Source organism: Loxodonta africana, chromosome X (assembly GCF_030014295.1).
Source record: "Loxodonta africana isolate mLoxAfr1 chromosome X, mLoxAfr1.hap2, whole genome shotgun sequence".
Lineage (NCBI taxonomy): Eukaryota > Metazoa > Chordata > Mammalia > Proboscidea > Elephantidae > Loxodonta > Loxodonta africana.
The window spans coordinates 42,284,852-42,298,146 of record NC_087369.1 but is presented as its reverse complement, the minus strand read 5'-3'; the positions used below and the strand labels follow the sequence as shown (position 1 = coordinate 42,298,146).

Below are 13,295 nucleotides of genomic sequence, written 5' to 3'. Positions count from 1 at the left end.
AACAGGATATTTCCAGATAAACAGAAGTTTAGGGAATTTGTAAAAACCAAACCAAAACTACAAGAAATACTAAAGGGAGTTCTTTGGTTAGAAAATCAATAATACCAGATATCAACCCAAGACTAGAACGCTGGACAGAGCAATCAGATGTCAACCCAGTGAGGGAAACCACAAAAATAAACCAAGATTAAAAAAAAGCTCAAAAAAGGGAAAGAGTGATGTCATTATGTAAAAGAAGACAACATTAAAACAAGAAAGAGCGACTAAGAAATGTAGTCACAGATCTTCCACATGGAGAGGAAGACAAGGCGATACAAAGAAAGAAAAGTTAGGTTTAAATTTAGAAAAATAGGGGTAAATAATAAGGTAACCACAAAGGAGATGAGCTATCCTACACATCAAAATAAAATATAAGAAACATAAAGGACCTTCAGAGAATCACATTCCCAGGATTGAGAAGAGTCAACCATGGTTCCAGGTTCTCTTAAGACATGAAGGAGTTAGCAACCATGTTATGTTAATATTTTTCTCACAAATACCAATACGAAATCTAAGACAAGCCCAAATATTTAGAAAGTAAGCAATACAACTCTAAATAATCAATTGAAGAATAAATCACATGACAAATTAGGCAATATCTTGAACTAAATGATAATGAAAACATAACATATCAAAAGATCTGTGAAATACAGTTAAAGTAGTGCTTAGAGGGAAATTTATAGCTTTAAATGCCTACATTAGAAAAGAACATAATACAATATCAAGAAGTACTGTTGAAAATTTTCAAAATTATATAAATGGAAACTATCCTCCATATTCTATTCTATTTTTTTTTTTTTAATGTAAGCACTGGGTAATGACAGAATGAAGCCCTGGTTGCACAGTGGTTAAGAGCTTGGCTGCTAACCAAAAGGTGGCAGTTCAAATCCACAGTCACTCCTTGGAAAGCCTATGGGGCAGTTCTATTCTGTCCTATAGGGTCGCTATGAGTCGGAATCAACTCACCGGCAACGGGTTAAAGTTTAACAGGTTAATGCCAGGATAGCAATGTTTTATAGGTGCTTGTACAGTGAAACATTTGATTTCTTTGGAACCCAAGACATCATAGCTGAAGTTTCAGACCACAGAATCTGTGAGCAAGTGTTAACCACTTATTTAAAGTGCATCATTCTGAATAGGCCCAACCACGGATACTATGTTTCGTTTCCTACCACACTCAGCGTGTTGGGGGGGGGGCGGGAGGGGCGGAGTGATGAGAGAGAAGCTTTGGAATTGGTACGGCCCTTCTAGTTGCGTAGCTAAGACTTTCTCTAATGAGCAGGTGTTGGTACTTTCCTTCACCTGGAAATGTGAGAAAAGCAATCTGGGGTAATTCCAATAGTAAGCCTTGGCCTCTGTCCACCTGTCCATTATGCCCAGAGATATGTATAAAGTTCAAGGAGTATCCCATGGTACATACAGTAGCTGGATATCTGGCCAGTGAAAGTTCCACTGTGTCACACAGACAAGCATTTCCAAAGCAGCAGTGTGATGGCTGACAGGGCCACAAGTATTACTACTACAGATATTAGGTTGGTTTGCCACACTTCCATGGGTTCAGGTGTTAAGGAGAGAATGAGCCCAAGGGGATTCAGACAATTTATTACTTACATAGACAACAAAAGCAAAATTAGCATGGCGTCACCAACCCAAGACCCCAGTCCCACAGGATGACACCAAACTGGAGGGGCCAGATGACAGATGGACCAAGCAATGGGTCATGCTGCTATGGAGGAGTCACCTCTAAACTAAACCCAAGCAGGTATACAGACTTCTGCAGAAGCCTGCAGCTGTACCCCATGAAGTACAAGGTGGAAAGTCCTGCACTCAACTGAATCTAGGCAATGAGTGAGAAACAGCCTTGTGGCAATTTCCCACAAGAAAGGGATGAGAAACTGCCTTAAGGTGGCTCCTCACCAGGCTGCTTATCTCCCCTTGCTGCAGAAGGAATCACAGGGCATTTTGCCAAGACTTGGTGAAGCATTACCCAGGTGGTCTGTATAAGGATGTACAAGGTCGCCAGGGTGCGATACAGCAAAGCTGTTCTCATACAATACGTTGGCCTTATTTGCTTCTCTGTGAACTAGAAGAATGAGAATGACACTGAATTTCAAGATTTTTGGAGCACTAAGTGTTTCAGCTTGGGCCCTGAATTAATTAAAAGAAAATGATGCTGGAGCAGGGTGACGGTGATGTTTTTAACAGAATATCCTCTGTCACCTACTCACAAAGGCTAATGGAATTAACCACTCCAAATGCAGACAACTTTGAAGCAGGAAGCCCATTTGTAGGAAGTGTGTGATATGAACAATGAGAAGCACTGGCACCAGCTATCTGACTTCCTAACCATTCGCCCTTGGCCCTACAGAAGGATACTCTTGGGGTCTGGTAATCATCCCTGGAATTAACACTGCTGCTTCTGGTCAGACGGTGTAAGGTCAAATCAAAGGCTATGGTTCTGAAACAACCAGTGCACTGTAGTCAGACACATCTATCCCAGACAGCGCTAAAGCCTTTGCTCTAGAGCCCTGAGGCTATAGAACATGCACACGTCAGATCTCAGACACAGTCTGCCTTAGTCCTGGCTGGATGGGGAACCTACAACATCATGTGTTTGAATCACACTTCTTTAAATACAGATACAAATGACAATGCAACAACTAAGATTTACCTCTGCCAAAAAGGAGGCTAGAAGTGCATTAACTTTCAGCCGTCTTATTAGAATTCATTGCCTCCATCAATAGTACGCAAGGAGTTATGTTAAACATTTTTGGAATAAAAAGAATACAATACCCCTATAAAGGTCTATTTAACATGACTAAGTGTATTTTTTTTTTAAGTGTAGGAAACTCTATGGGGCAGTTCTACTCTGTTCTATAGGGTCGCTATGAGTCGGAATTGACTTGACAGCAATGGGTTAATGGGTAAGTGTAGGAAGGGAACGCTTAAGATTTCTTTGCCAACATTATACAGAGATAACATCAGACTTAATTAAGGCTGTTTGGAGACAATTCATATACTGTTTTAGACAAATAGGGTCTACGCAGCATGTGTGATGAAGGAAAAATGAGAAGTAAAATCACAGGCCACTGTGGTAATGTAACAGGAAAAAGTGTTACATCATCAGTTGAAGCCCGGCGACTATAGCACAAAAAGGAAAATCACAGATAGGCCCAGAAAAGTAGGTAAGAGTTAACTGCAATGTCACTGGGCAGGCTCTCTGTGAGGATTAGAAGAGGAAAAACAACTCACAAAACAACTTCTGGCCTATTACCCACTTTAAAAAGAAAGGGACAATGGAGAAAAATCCACAGATATCTTGAGAGAGTTCAATGGGTTTGAAAGTGCAATGAAAATTCAAGAGAATATTACTGTCTTCACTAATAAAGAGGGCTACAAATGGACACTGAGATAAGCTAAACCTATCATGCAGTATAAATTCTCTGAAAATAGCTTAGTCACTTATATGAGCATTGTTATTAGGCGCCGTCAAGTTGGTTCCTACTCATGGTGACCCCACAACAACAGGACAAAACACTGCCCAGTCCTGCACCATCCTCACAATTGTTGCCATGTTTGAGCCCATTGTTGCAGCCACTGTGTCAATCCATCTCATTGAGGGTCTTCCTCTTTTTCACTGATCCTCTATTTTACCAAGCATGATGTCCTTTTTCAGGGTCTGGTCCCTGCTAATAACACGTGCAAGGTATGTGAGACAAGGTCTCACCGTCCTCGCTTCTAAGGAACATTCTGGCTGTACTTCTTCCAAGACAGATTTGTTGGTTCTTCTGGCAGTTCACGGTATATTCAATATTCTTTGCCAACACCATAATTCAAGGCATCATTTCTTCTTCAGTCTTCCTCATTCACTGTCCAGCTTTCACATGCATATGAGGAGACTAGTGTCCTCAAAGTGACATCTTTGCTTTATAACACTGAGGTCTTTTGCAGCAGATTTGCCCAATGCAATAATGTTGTTTGATTTACTTGATTGCTGCTTCCACGGGTATTGACTGAAATCCTTGACAACTTCAGTATTTTCTTGTTTTTCATGATGTTGCTTATTGGTCCAGTGGTGAGGATTTTTTTTTTATGTTGAGGTCATACGATTATTTTAGCCAATTAGATATTAGACGAAAAGTAAGATGATTTTCATCCCAAGGCTTGTGTTTTAGATAAAAGTTTGGACTGTGATCTGTATAAATGATTATCAGAGTGTACCCCCTCCTACATCATGCTCATGAAAAGAACGTAACGAGAAAGAGGGCTCACTCTCTTGCCCTCTTGGTGTGTACCAGCAAGGAGGAATAGAAGCTCTGCCGGCACAGAAAAGCACTTAAAGGTAGAAACTCCTTTGGGGGTGGGTGGGATGCAGATTACTGTTGGCCACTTAATTTAGGAGCCTTGACTCTAAGACCAGGACTGTGATTTCTCCAATGGGGTGACATTCATGATTATACCCAAGCTGCTTCTTACCCAGAGGTCTTCATCCTGAATACAGAGCCTCTTTACCATTTAAGAATATTGGGAACCAAGGAGAAGCAGCAGATTTAAGACAGGGGGCAGGGGGAGAAGTTCCATTTTAGACATTTTAGTTTGAGGTAGCCAGTCATGTACACGACCCTGGATCTTCAAGGAACAATTCTGACTGGATATAGCTGCAGAAAGTTTCAGTGTGCAGAACACAGCTGAAGTCATTGAAATTGATGGCATTATACAGGGAAAGGGCAGAAGGAAGGAAGGAGTTTTAGGGAGTAAACAAATAATAGGTCAAGTAAGACAAAGCAGGTACATAATAGCCTTCTTTTGGAAGCAGGGTTCATCATATGATATCAATTATTCTTCAAGGGATCCGTTGGAAAAATTATCCATTAAAATCCATCTTCTTCACCAGAAGACTGGATCTGCGACTCAAATACTTAACATTCATTACCTTCTGTTTTAATAGTGGTACAATGGATAAATCAACAACATTTGAGGGAGTAATCACATCAATTCAACAAATATTTACTGAGTACATACCATATGCCTACCATTGTGTTAAGGACAGGAAGATTATCCTTACCTAGTATCCTCTCATTCATTCATTCAACATTCATTAAGTACTTAATATGTGCCAGGCCATAATGCCTGATGCTTGGAATGCACCCATAGTAAGTGTTCAATATAATTTTTCTTTCTGGGTAAACACAGTTTTACCTTGTGTTTACTGTGTGAAACTGAGAATAGGAAGAGAGAGTCCAGAAGTATGCTTCGTGCAATAAAAAACCCGTTGCTGTCGAGCAGATTCCGACTCATAGTGACTCTAGAGGACAGAGCAGAACTGCCCCATAGGGTTTCCAAGGAGAGGCTGGTGGATTCGAACTGCCGACCTTTTGGTTAGCAGCCGTAGCTCTTACCCACTATGCCACCAAGGTTTCCCTTCATGCAATGGGGCCTCCTAAAAGGAGCTCCAAGCTTTAGTGTCAGAGAGACCAGCACTGGAATTTCAGCTCTACCATATACCCCCAAAGTGACCTTGAGCACTTAACCTCCCGGAACTGCAGTGTCCTCACAATAAAGTGGTTATTAATGTCATATATCTTATAGGGTAATAAAAATAATGCAAGTAAAATATCTGGTACAACATAGATGGGTTACTGTTGTTGTTGGTATTATTATTATTATTAAAAAAGATAATCCATGTGGCCAGGAGTTGCTTGAGAGCTGAGGAGAAAAAATGATTTGGGAAATCTTCTGAATAATGAACTATCACTATACTCTTAGAAAGGACAGGGCTATATAGAGTGGGCTTGGCCCTCAAAAGTAAAAAACAAAATCCCATCCAGGATTTGACCCAGGCCCCCTCCTTGTGTGCTGAGGGCCCCAGTATACTCTCCCTCTTGTCAGCCTGGCTGAAGCAGACTAGAGCCTACTCACTGTAGTAGAACGAGTCTAGGAATATTCAGTATCCTGATTCCTGCTGTGAAGAGATCAAGCGGACGAAGACAACATTAAGATTCTGGCAGAGAACTAGCCCCAGTCAACTGATTAAGAACTGAAATGCAAATGAAGAACTTTAAATTTCAATTAACACATTTATTTTTGCAATACAGATCACATTAATGCAACAAAACATCTGTATTTTCAAACTACTTATGAGCCTAAAGAAAAAAAATTTTTTTCACACACACACACATATATATATATATAAAATGTTTTCTTGCTAAATCCTGGGGAAAGATGAGTTAGACATTAAGGCAGGATAGAATTACATAGGAAAGTAAATATATCCTTGCCAAAATCATCATTCTGGTACCATCGGTAATACTAATATAGGAAAAAGAAACTTGGAATATATTCTATTAACTTCTTTTTTTTTTTTTTTGCAGTGACAGCAAATTTTAAAACTCAGCATATGTTTCTAACTTTGCCTGCTTTCCCCCTGAAGCAAACACGGGATTACTGTGGCAAGTTACTCATATGGATTTTTTTTTACAAAATGGAATGCATAACATTAGAAGCCAAACCACAAAGGACAGGCACATTGGAGATAGATTGGAACAGATACACAGAACATACAGTGCTTTGCATAACAGGGCTTTGCCACTGAAAAAGAAAGAATTTGGTTAAGAAGGACTCTAGAAAATAACACATATTTTCTAAGACACAGCTTTGAAAGGAGGGAAGAAACAGAACACAGGGAACTTATTCCAAACCAGGGATTTAAAATATGACACACTTTGCTAAAGAAATCCTAGGTTCTAAATTCTGAGGCACTCAAAAATGTATCTAAGAAGTGAAAATTCTTTTGGAAATTTTGGTATATTTAATTGCCAAGCCTTTATAGAATATAATGAGTGCTACTAAAATTTCATCATCAGTATCTGAATAAGCTTGAAAATAACTATACTAGTTATTACCTTGCAACAAAGGGGAAAGCAAAGCAACCACTGAGCATCTTTAAGAGCTCTGGTTATCCCAGCCCTGTGGCACTTCATTTGATTCTCACTTCATTTTGCCCCATAGCATTTTTGAGAAGTACCATGTTTCTACTTTTCAAAGGGTAAAGCTAACACAACCCTTACAGACAGTGTTCAGTAAATACTGATTTATGGTTTGACAAAGTATAAAGTGATTTGCTTGGGAGACTCTAAATGTCAGCTTACACTGACAATATTATTTCAACAGTCCCCAAGGTTCAACAGACCTCTCCCCTGAATTCCACCTGGATATCAAACAAAAAAACAGTTGCCACTGAGTCAAATCCAACTGACGGCAACCCCATGTAGTCATCTAGAATTCAACATTCCCAGTACTGAATTCTTGGTCTTCGCCTCTCTCAAACTTGCTCTTCCCACAGTATTCCCTGTCTCCTTAAACGGCTACTCTATCCTTAAAATTACTCAGGTCAAAATCCTTGGCATTATGCTTTACTTTGATTCTCTGTCTCACATTCCACTTCCAATGCATTAGGAAATCTGAACATTTGCCAACATCACCTCCACCACCATTACCTTGGTCCAAGCCACCATAAACCTCCCTTCTAATTCATCTCTCTTCTGCTCTGGCTCCCTTATAATTCTCCACGCAGCACCAAGATTGATCCTTGTAAAACAGAAATCAGATACAATCACTCCTCTGCTTAAAAGCCTCCAGTGGATTCCCTTCTCACTCAGAGTAAAAACCAATATCCTTACAATGTCCTCCTTCAATCTACTCACCTTCTCCAGCAGGCTCTTCACTCCCTTTACACGCTGCAATTTTTTGATGCCTTAAAATCTTCAAACTTCAGGCTTTTCTTCCCCTCTACCTTCACCAACAATTTACTGACAGAAGTATATTATGTTTCACTGCCATCACTTCCCGATCACCATTGCTCCAAGAAGTGGTTTTTAACTGGGGTGCACATCAGAAATCTCCTGGATTGTCTTCATGCCCTGAAATTCTGCTCAGTGGGCTTATTATATAGGAGGACCTAAGCAGATCTACTCTCCGGTGCATGGTGCGACCATGAACTGGAACCAGCTCAATAGCAACTAGTGTTTTGTTTTGTTTTCTTGGTAGGCAGAAATAGAAGCCCCTGAGCGGCAAAAAAAGGTTTGCAATAGGCTACTAATCTAAAGTTTGACAGGCTGAACCCACCTAGGGGTGCCACAAAAGAAAAGCCTAGAAATTTGCTTCCGTAAAGATTACAGCAAAAAACAAAACAAAAAAAACCCTATGAAGTAGTTCTACTCTGTGACACATGTGGTCACCATGAGCTGGAATCAACTTGACCCAACAGGTTTAGTTTTGGGTGGTGCAAACAGTTAACACACTTGGCTGCTAAGCAGAAGGTTGGACTTCAAGTCCACCTAAAGGCACCTTGGAAAAAAGGCATGGCAATCTACTTCCAAAAAATTAGCCATTGAAAGCTCTATGGCGCACAGCTCTACTCTGACAAACATAGGGTTGCCATGAGTTGGAGTCAACTCGAAAGCCACCAGTAAGCATAAATATGATGGAGAAAACTGCTCCCAAGGAGAGCCTGATACACAAACCAGCTTAAGAATCACAACTTTAAATCCCTACAGTCTGTTTTTCTGCCATTAACACTCTACAGAAACTGTTCTCCCAAAGACTATGAATAACCTTCTGGTCATAATAATGATAATATATCACCAGCTGAGGAATATAATTCAATCAACCCTCTACACCTGACACACCAAAAACAACCAACCAACCAAAGAGACAAATTTCTGGTCACAAAATCCAACAGCCTTCTCTTAGTCCTATCCCCCCCAAACTTTATGCAATATCTAACACTACCCCCTTAAAGCTCTCTCCTCTCTTAACTTCTAGGTCTTTTGCCACCCTCCCCCCCAACTCGTCTGAATGCCATGTAGATCCGTGCCTCTCAGTGTAATCCAAGGGCCAGCAACATCACCCTCATTTGGAAGCTTACTAGAAATGGAAATTTTGGGGCTCCATCCCAGACCTACTGAATCATAAAATCTGGGGGTGGAGCCCAGTAATCTGAGCATTCTTGTGATTGTGCACACTGAAGTTTGAGAAAAACAGAGGCCAGGATAGGTCTTCTGCCTTGCAGGCACAGAATCTTGAACTGTAGCCAATCCTGACTCATTTTTTAAACTAAAATATCAATTCTATTTATTTATAAAGTGAGTAATCATTTGCTTATGTATTATCTTCAATGGGTAAATCCCATTCAGGAGATGAAAACTGGGAGGGGGCAAGAAGTGATGAGGTTGAGTTGATGTAATATGGAGCAAGAGGAATACGATAATTCCTGTCGTGGGCCAAAGTTGACTGGAAGGCCAATGACACTACTGGACTTTAGAGAAGTCAAAAAGACAGGCTGGCAGAAATGGTCAGGGCAAGCCTATCAGGGGCATTGGAAGATGACATGGTCCATTAGCCAAAGGCTTAAACCACCTTAAGAGTTAGAAGAAGTATAATACAACTGATTAGGTTACTCTTTTCTCTACTTAAATTAGCCTTCAGAGGATACCTCTGAAGTTGATTCACCTAACAAGGTGATTGACCTTTAGCACCTCCTACATTTCAGCAGCACCCTATCTTTCCATAAATGGTTAATCTGTTTCATATTGACTTTTCATTAGTTTCAGTCTCAGAAGTTGGTCTTTTTTAGACCTTGGTTTTATTCTGAGACTTATTTTTCCCTATATCTGCAGAGCTTTTAGGATAATCTATGGACTAATATATGGGAACATTTTTCCATACTTCTTCCATATTCCAGATACTCTTTCTCAAATATTAAATATGACTCAGCATGCCAAATTTCTTCTATTATACAACATGAATTACGATCTTTCCAATAGCATTTGTTAACAGCCCTGGTGGCATAGTGGTTAAAGTGCTCAGCTGCTGGCCAAAAGGTCTGCCGTTCAAACCCACCAGCCACTCCACGGGAGAAAGATGTGGCAGTCTGCTTCCCTAAAGATTTACAGCTTTGGAAACCCTACTGGAGCAGTTCTGCTCTGTCCTATAGGGTCACTAGGAGTCAGGATCGACTGGACAGCAACTTTTCTTTCTTTTATTTTAACAGTAATAGCGACAGTTAACGTCTAACTGTAAGTACATTTATTAGGCACTTACCATATGCCAGGAAGCTCTAGGTGTTGGGGTAATGCAGAAGCCTGAGCGTCTAGTAGTGTGAGAGAGGTAAGGCCAGTGAAATCAATTTAACAGAAAAAAGAGTGTTTAATTCATTCTGGGGGAGCTGGCAAATTTTTCCAAGAAGTAAATTGGGCTGTGTCTTGAAGGATGAATAGGAGTTCATCAAGCATTGCAAGAGGAAAAGGCATCCCAGACACTATCTCTCCCCAATCTCAAACTTGGTAATATTACCAGCATATAACTTAAAACAAGAAGAAAATACAGAAGAAATAAAAATAACACAAGAACAAATCCTTCATGCTTGAAGAAAACAAACTGTATCTTCAAGCACACTTCAGATCTGAAAGTAAATGTTTATAAAACCAGATTCACAATCAAGGGAAAGGGGTGGAGATAGAGGAAGTTCAGCTTGTTTTGCTGTATTAAGTTAAAACAAACAGTAAAAATATCAACATCTATGCTCGGGAACACATACGTATAGTATTTTTCATTAAAAATCCTATGTTTGAAAATGAAGATCTATAAAATATTTTTCAATATTACAGTATTTGCCCAAGTGTTTTATGTTCCTAATATAATATTTAAGGGTTCTAAAGTGAGTTTGCCCAAGACCTTGGCAGGTCTTCCCGCACCCCCAACAATCCAGTCTTGATTGAAACCATCCACATAGCACCCTAATTAACTTTTCACTTACTCTGACTTGCACACCTTTACATTCTTCAAAGTTTGACTATATACTATGACTATCAAAAGGCAGAAATTTAGCTTTAAGTTTTGACACTCCGCCTCTTCACCCTTTCATTAAATTATTTCCTCTCAAATTCCATCAGTTTCGCTTTTCTCTTGAAGGGACGGGTAAGGAACATATCAACAGCACACTCACAAAACCAATGGCTGCAGTCAGAGTCCAAACACACGCACCAATCTCCAGTTATATCCCTCTTGGGGCTGTTCCTACCGCTGATCAAAATCAGCGGACCAGGAAGGGGGAAAAATCTGAGGCAGGAAGGTTATTCCCTTCCTTCCTCTACCCCATGCCAGCTCCCCTTGCTCCCCTGGCCCCTAGGGCTGCAGCGCAATCTCGCAATACTGCTCCCCCCGCACAGTCCCGCCCCCGCCGCCACTGTCACCCGCCACTGCCTAGAAAACAGTCACAGCCTTTGTTAAAATGTCCACGAGCACAATGGACTGGCACATTCCCGGGGGCGGGATGAAGAAAGTCACACGAACACCACGCCCTCCTTGGCACTAGCCCTGTGCGACCCCCAAATCCTCTCTCCCGCGATGGGGACGTTCCCGGCAACTCTTCGTCCCCAGGGGCAGCGCAGGGGGAAAGGGAGGAGCCCGGACGCCGTTCTGGGGCACCATGCAAGGGGGGAGGAATGAACTTGAAGCTGGGACACCCTCCCGAGCCCTTGGCAAGCCGCCCGTGTGAGGATGTCCAGCCTCCAGGCACCCTTCCTTCCATTTTGCTCCTCGCACCACATCTTTACCCACTCCAGCCACCGCGCACTCCGCTCTCCACGCGGCCGGAGCAGGACCCTCCCAGGCAGTGCCGCAGCCCCCAGCTCCTCCTCAAGGTATCGGAGGCTTCCCACTCGTTCATTCCCACAAGCCCTGCTTCCTCCTGGGGCGTTCCACCCAGGCCATGTTCCCCCTCTTAGTGCCCTCACGGCGGCCCACTCACCGCGCGCCCCGCGCCGCTGCTCCGCGCTCCACCAGCCGCCCGCCGCGCCTGCGCGCCCCGCCGAAGCCGACCAAGCCAGAGCCTGGAGCCGACCGGGAAAGGCGGCGGGAAGCGGCAGGGGCCGGGCCGGGGCGGGGCCAGGTGGGGTGGGAAACGAGAGGCGGGGCCAGGCGCGGTGGGAAACTGAGTGGCAGGGCCTCTGCCACCTCCTCCGGGCAGCCAGAGCGCTCAGGGTATCAGCTGGAGCTCTCCACTCTGGGAGTCTGTTTTTAACACTGACAGAGAAGCCATCGAGACTTCTCGGTGCACCCCGTCACTCACCCTCAGGAAAGCCTGGCTTGGCTTGAGGCCAAGCAGCCCGTCCCCAGGGCCTTCAAGCCTTTCCTACAAGTCACCCAGTGTCCCCACCAACAGTTCCACTTTTGCACGCCTATCTCCCCGCACATTATTTTTTCCCCCTGTCTTCTTTCCTCGTTGCGCTGTCCTCAGCCCTCCGGAGATGAGGGGCATGGAGATTTCTCATCCACAGACGCTTGGGCAGGACATCCTCCTTAACATGCCTCTTTGCTGTGTGCTAAGCCAGATCGTAGTTGGTGACTATCCAACCATTGCCCACTGTTACAGCTCAGGGAATTGCCCTTTCTCTGAGGACAAGCTCTCTTGCCACTGTTTTTGGATGATGTTTAGTGACAACAATCTGCTTTTTCTACTCAAACCTACACGGATATCTTGGGAAGGAAAAAAAATGGAGTGTCAATTAATTTGGCTCTCTTTTTGATCCTGCTTTTTAGATAGCCACCTTCTTAGACTTGGAGCCTTCTAAAAGGCCCTCTGAGAAACAGAATATTCAGCCTGTGCTGTGTAGACTTTGCCGTAGTGGTTGTAGGCTTTCTGGCACTTCGCATTTCAAAGAGGCTAACTTGATTATTATTCCATGCTGCATGCGTGCTTAGTTTTAAGTTTTTATGCTTTTCTGTTTAGAATCTGGTCAACCGTTGCACCCGACGTTCCTTTAGATCAGCCATTAAAACAAACACACCTGAGTGAATCCAAAGAAAATTGGACTTTGGGCCTTAAGTGTTTTATTCCAAACTACTCCCCTTCTCTTCTTTTTACTTTAGTTATCATGGAATGGAGAAACATTTGGTTTATAAGAATAAAAGAAATGCCAGAACACCAATAGTCCTTCCCAGCAAGTATTTTGAACTTGATGGAAGTATTTTGTGGGTGAGCCTGGTAATTGTCTTGGGAGATACAAACATCCTTAAACTCCTCCCATTAATCTTTGTGGTTCTTCCATCTGTGTGTTTTTCAAACCAGCCTCTTTGTTGAACCCATTGCTATTTTGCATTTGTCAACTAAGAATAGAGAGATTGTAGGGAGGACACACTGCAAAAGGGTATGCTGGTAAATGTAGATGCAGACTTTGTAGGATGAATAAATCTGT

At 42.4% G+C, this 13,295-nt stretch overlaps 1 protein-coding gene across 1 annotated transcript in view; it reads right to left on the bottom strand.

The window, feature by feature from the left end:
- Positions 1–11,899, bottom strand: part of PRRG1 (proline rich and Gla domain 1) — a 151,211-nt gene extending 139,312 nt beyond the window's left edge. Inside the window, exon 1 of the mRNA XM_023541297.2 lies at positions 11,849–11,899. The gene's annotated coding sequence lies outside the window, so the exon portion shown is untranslated. The remainder of the gene's footprint in view (positions 1–11,848) is intronic.
- Positions 11,900–13,295: the final 1,396 nt, after the last annotated feature.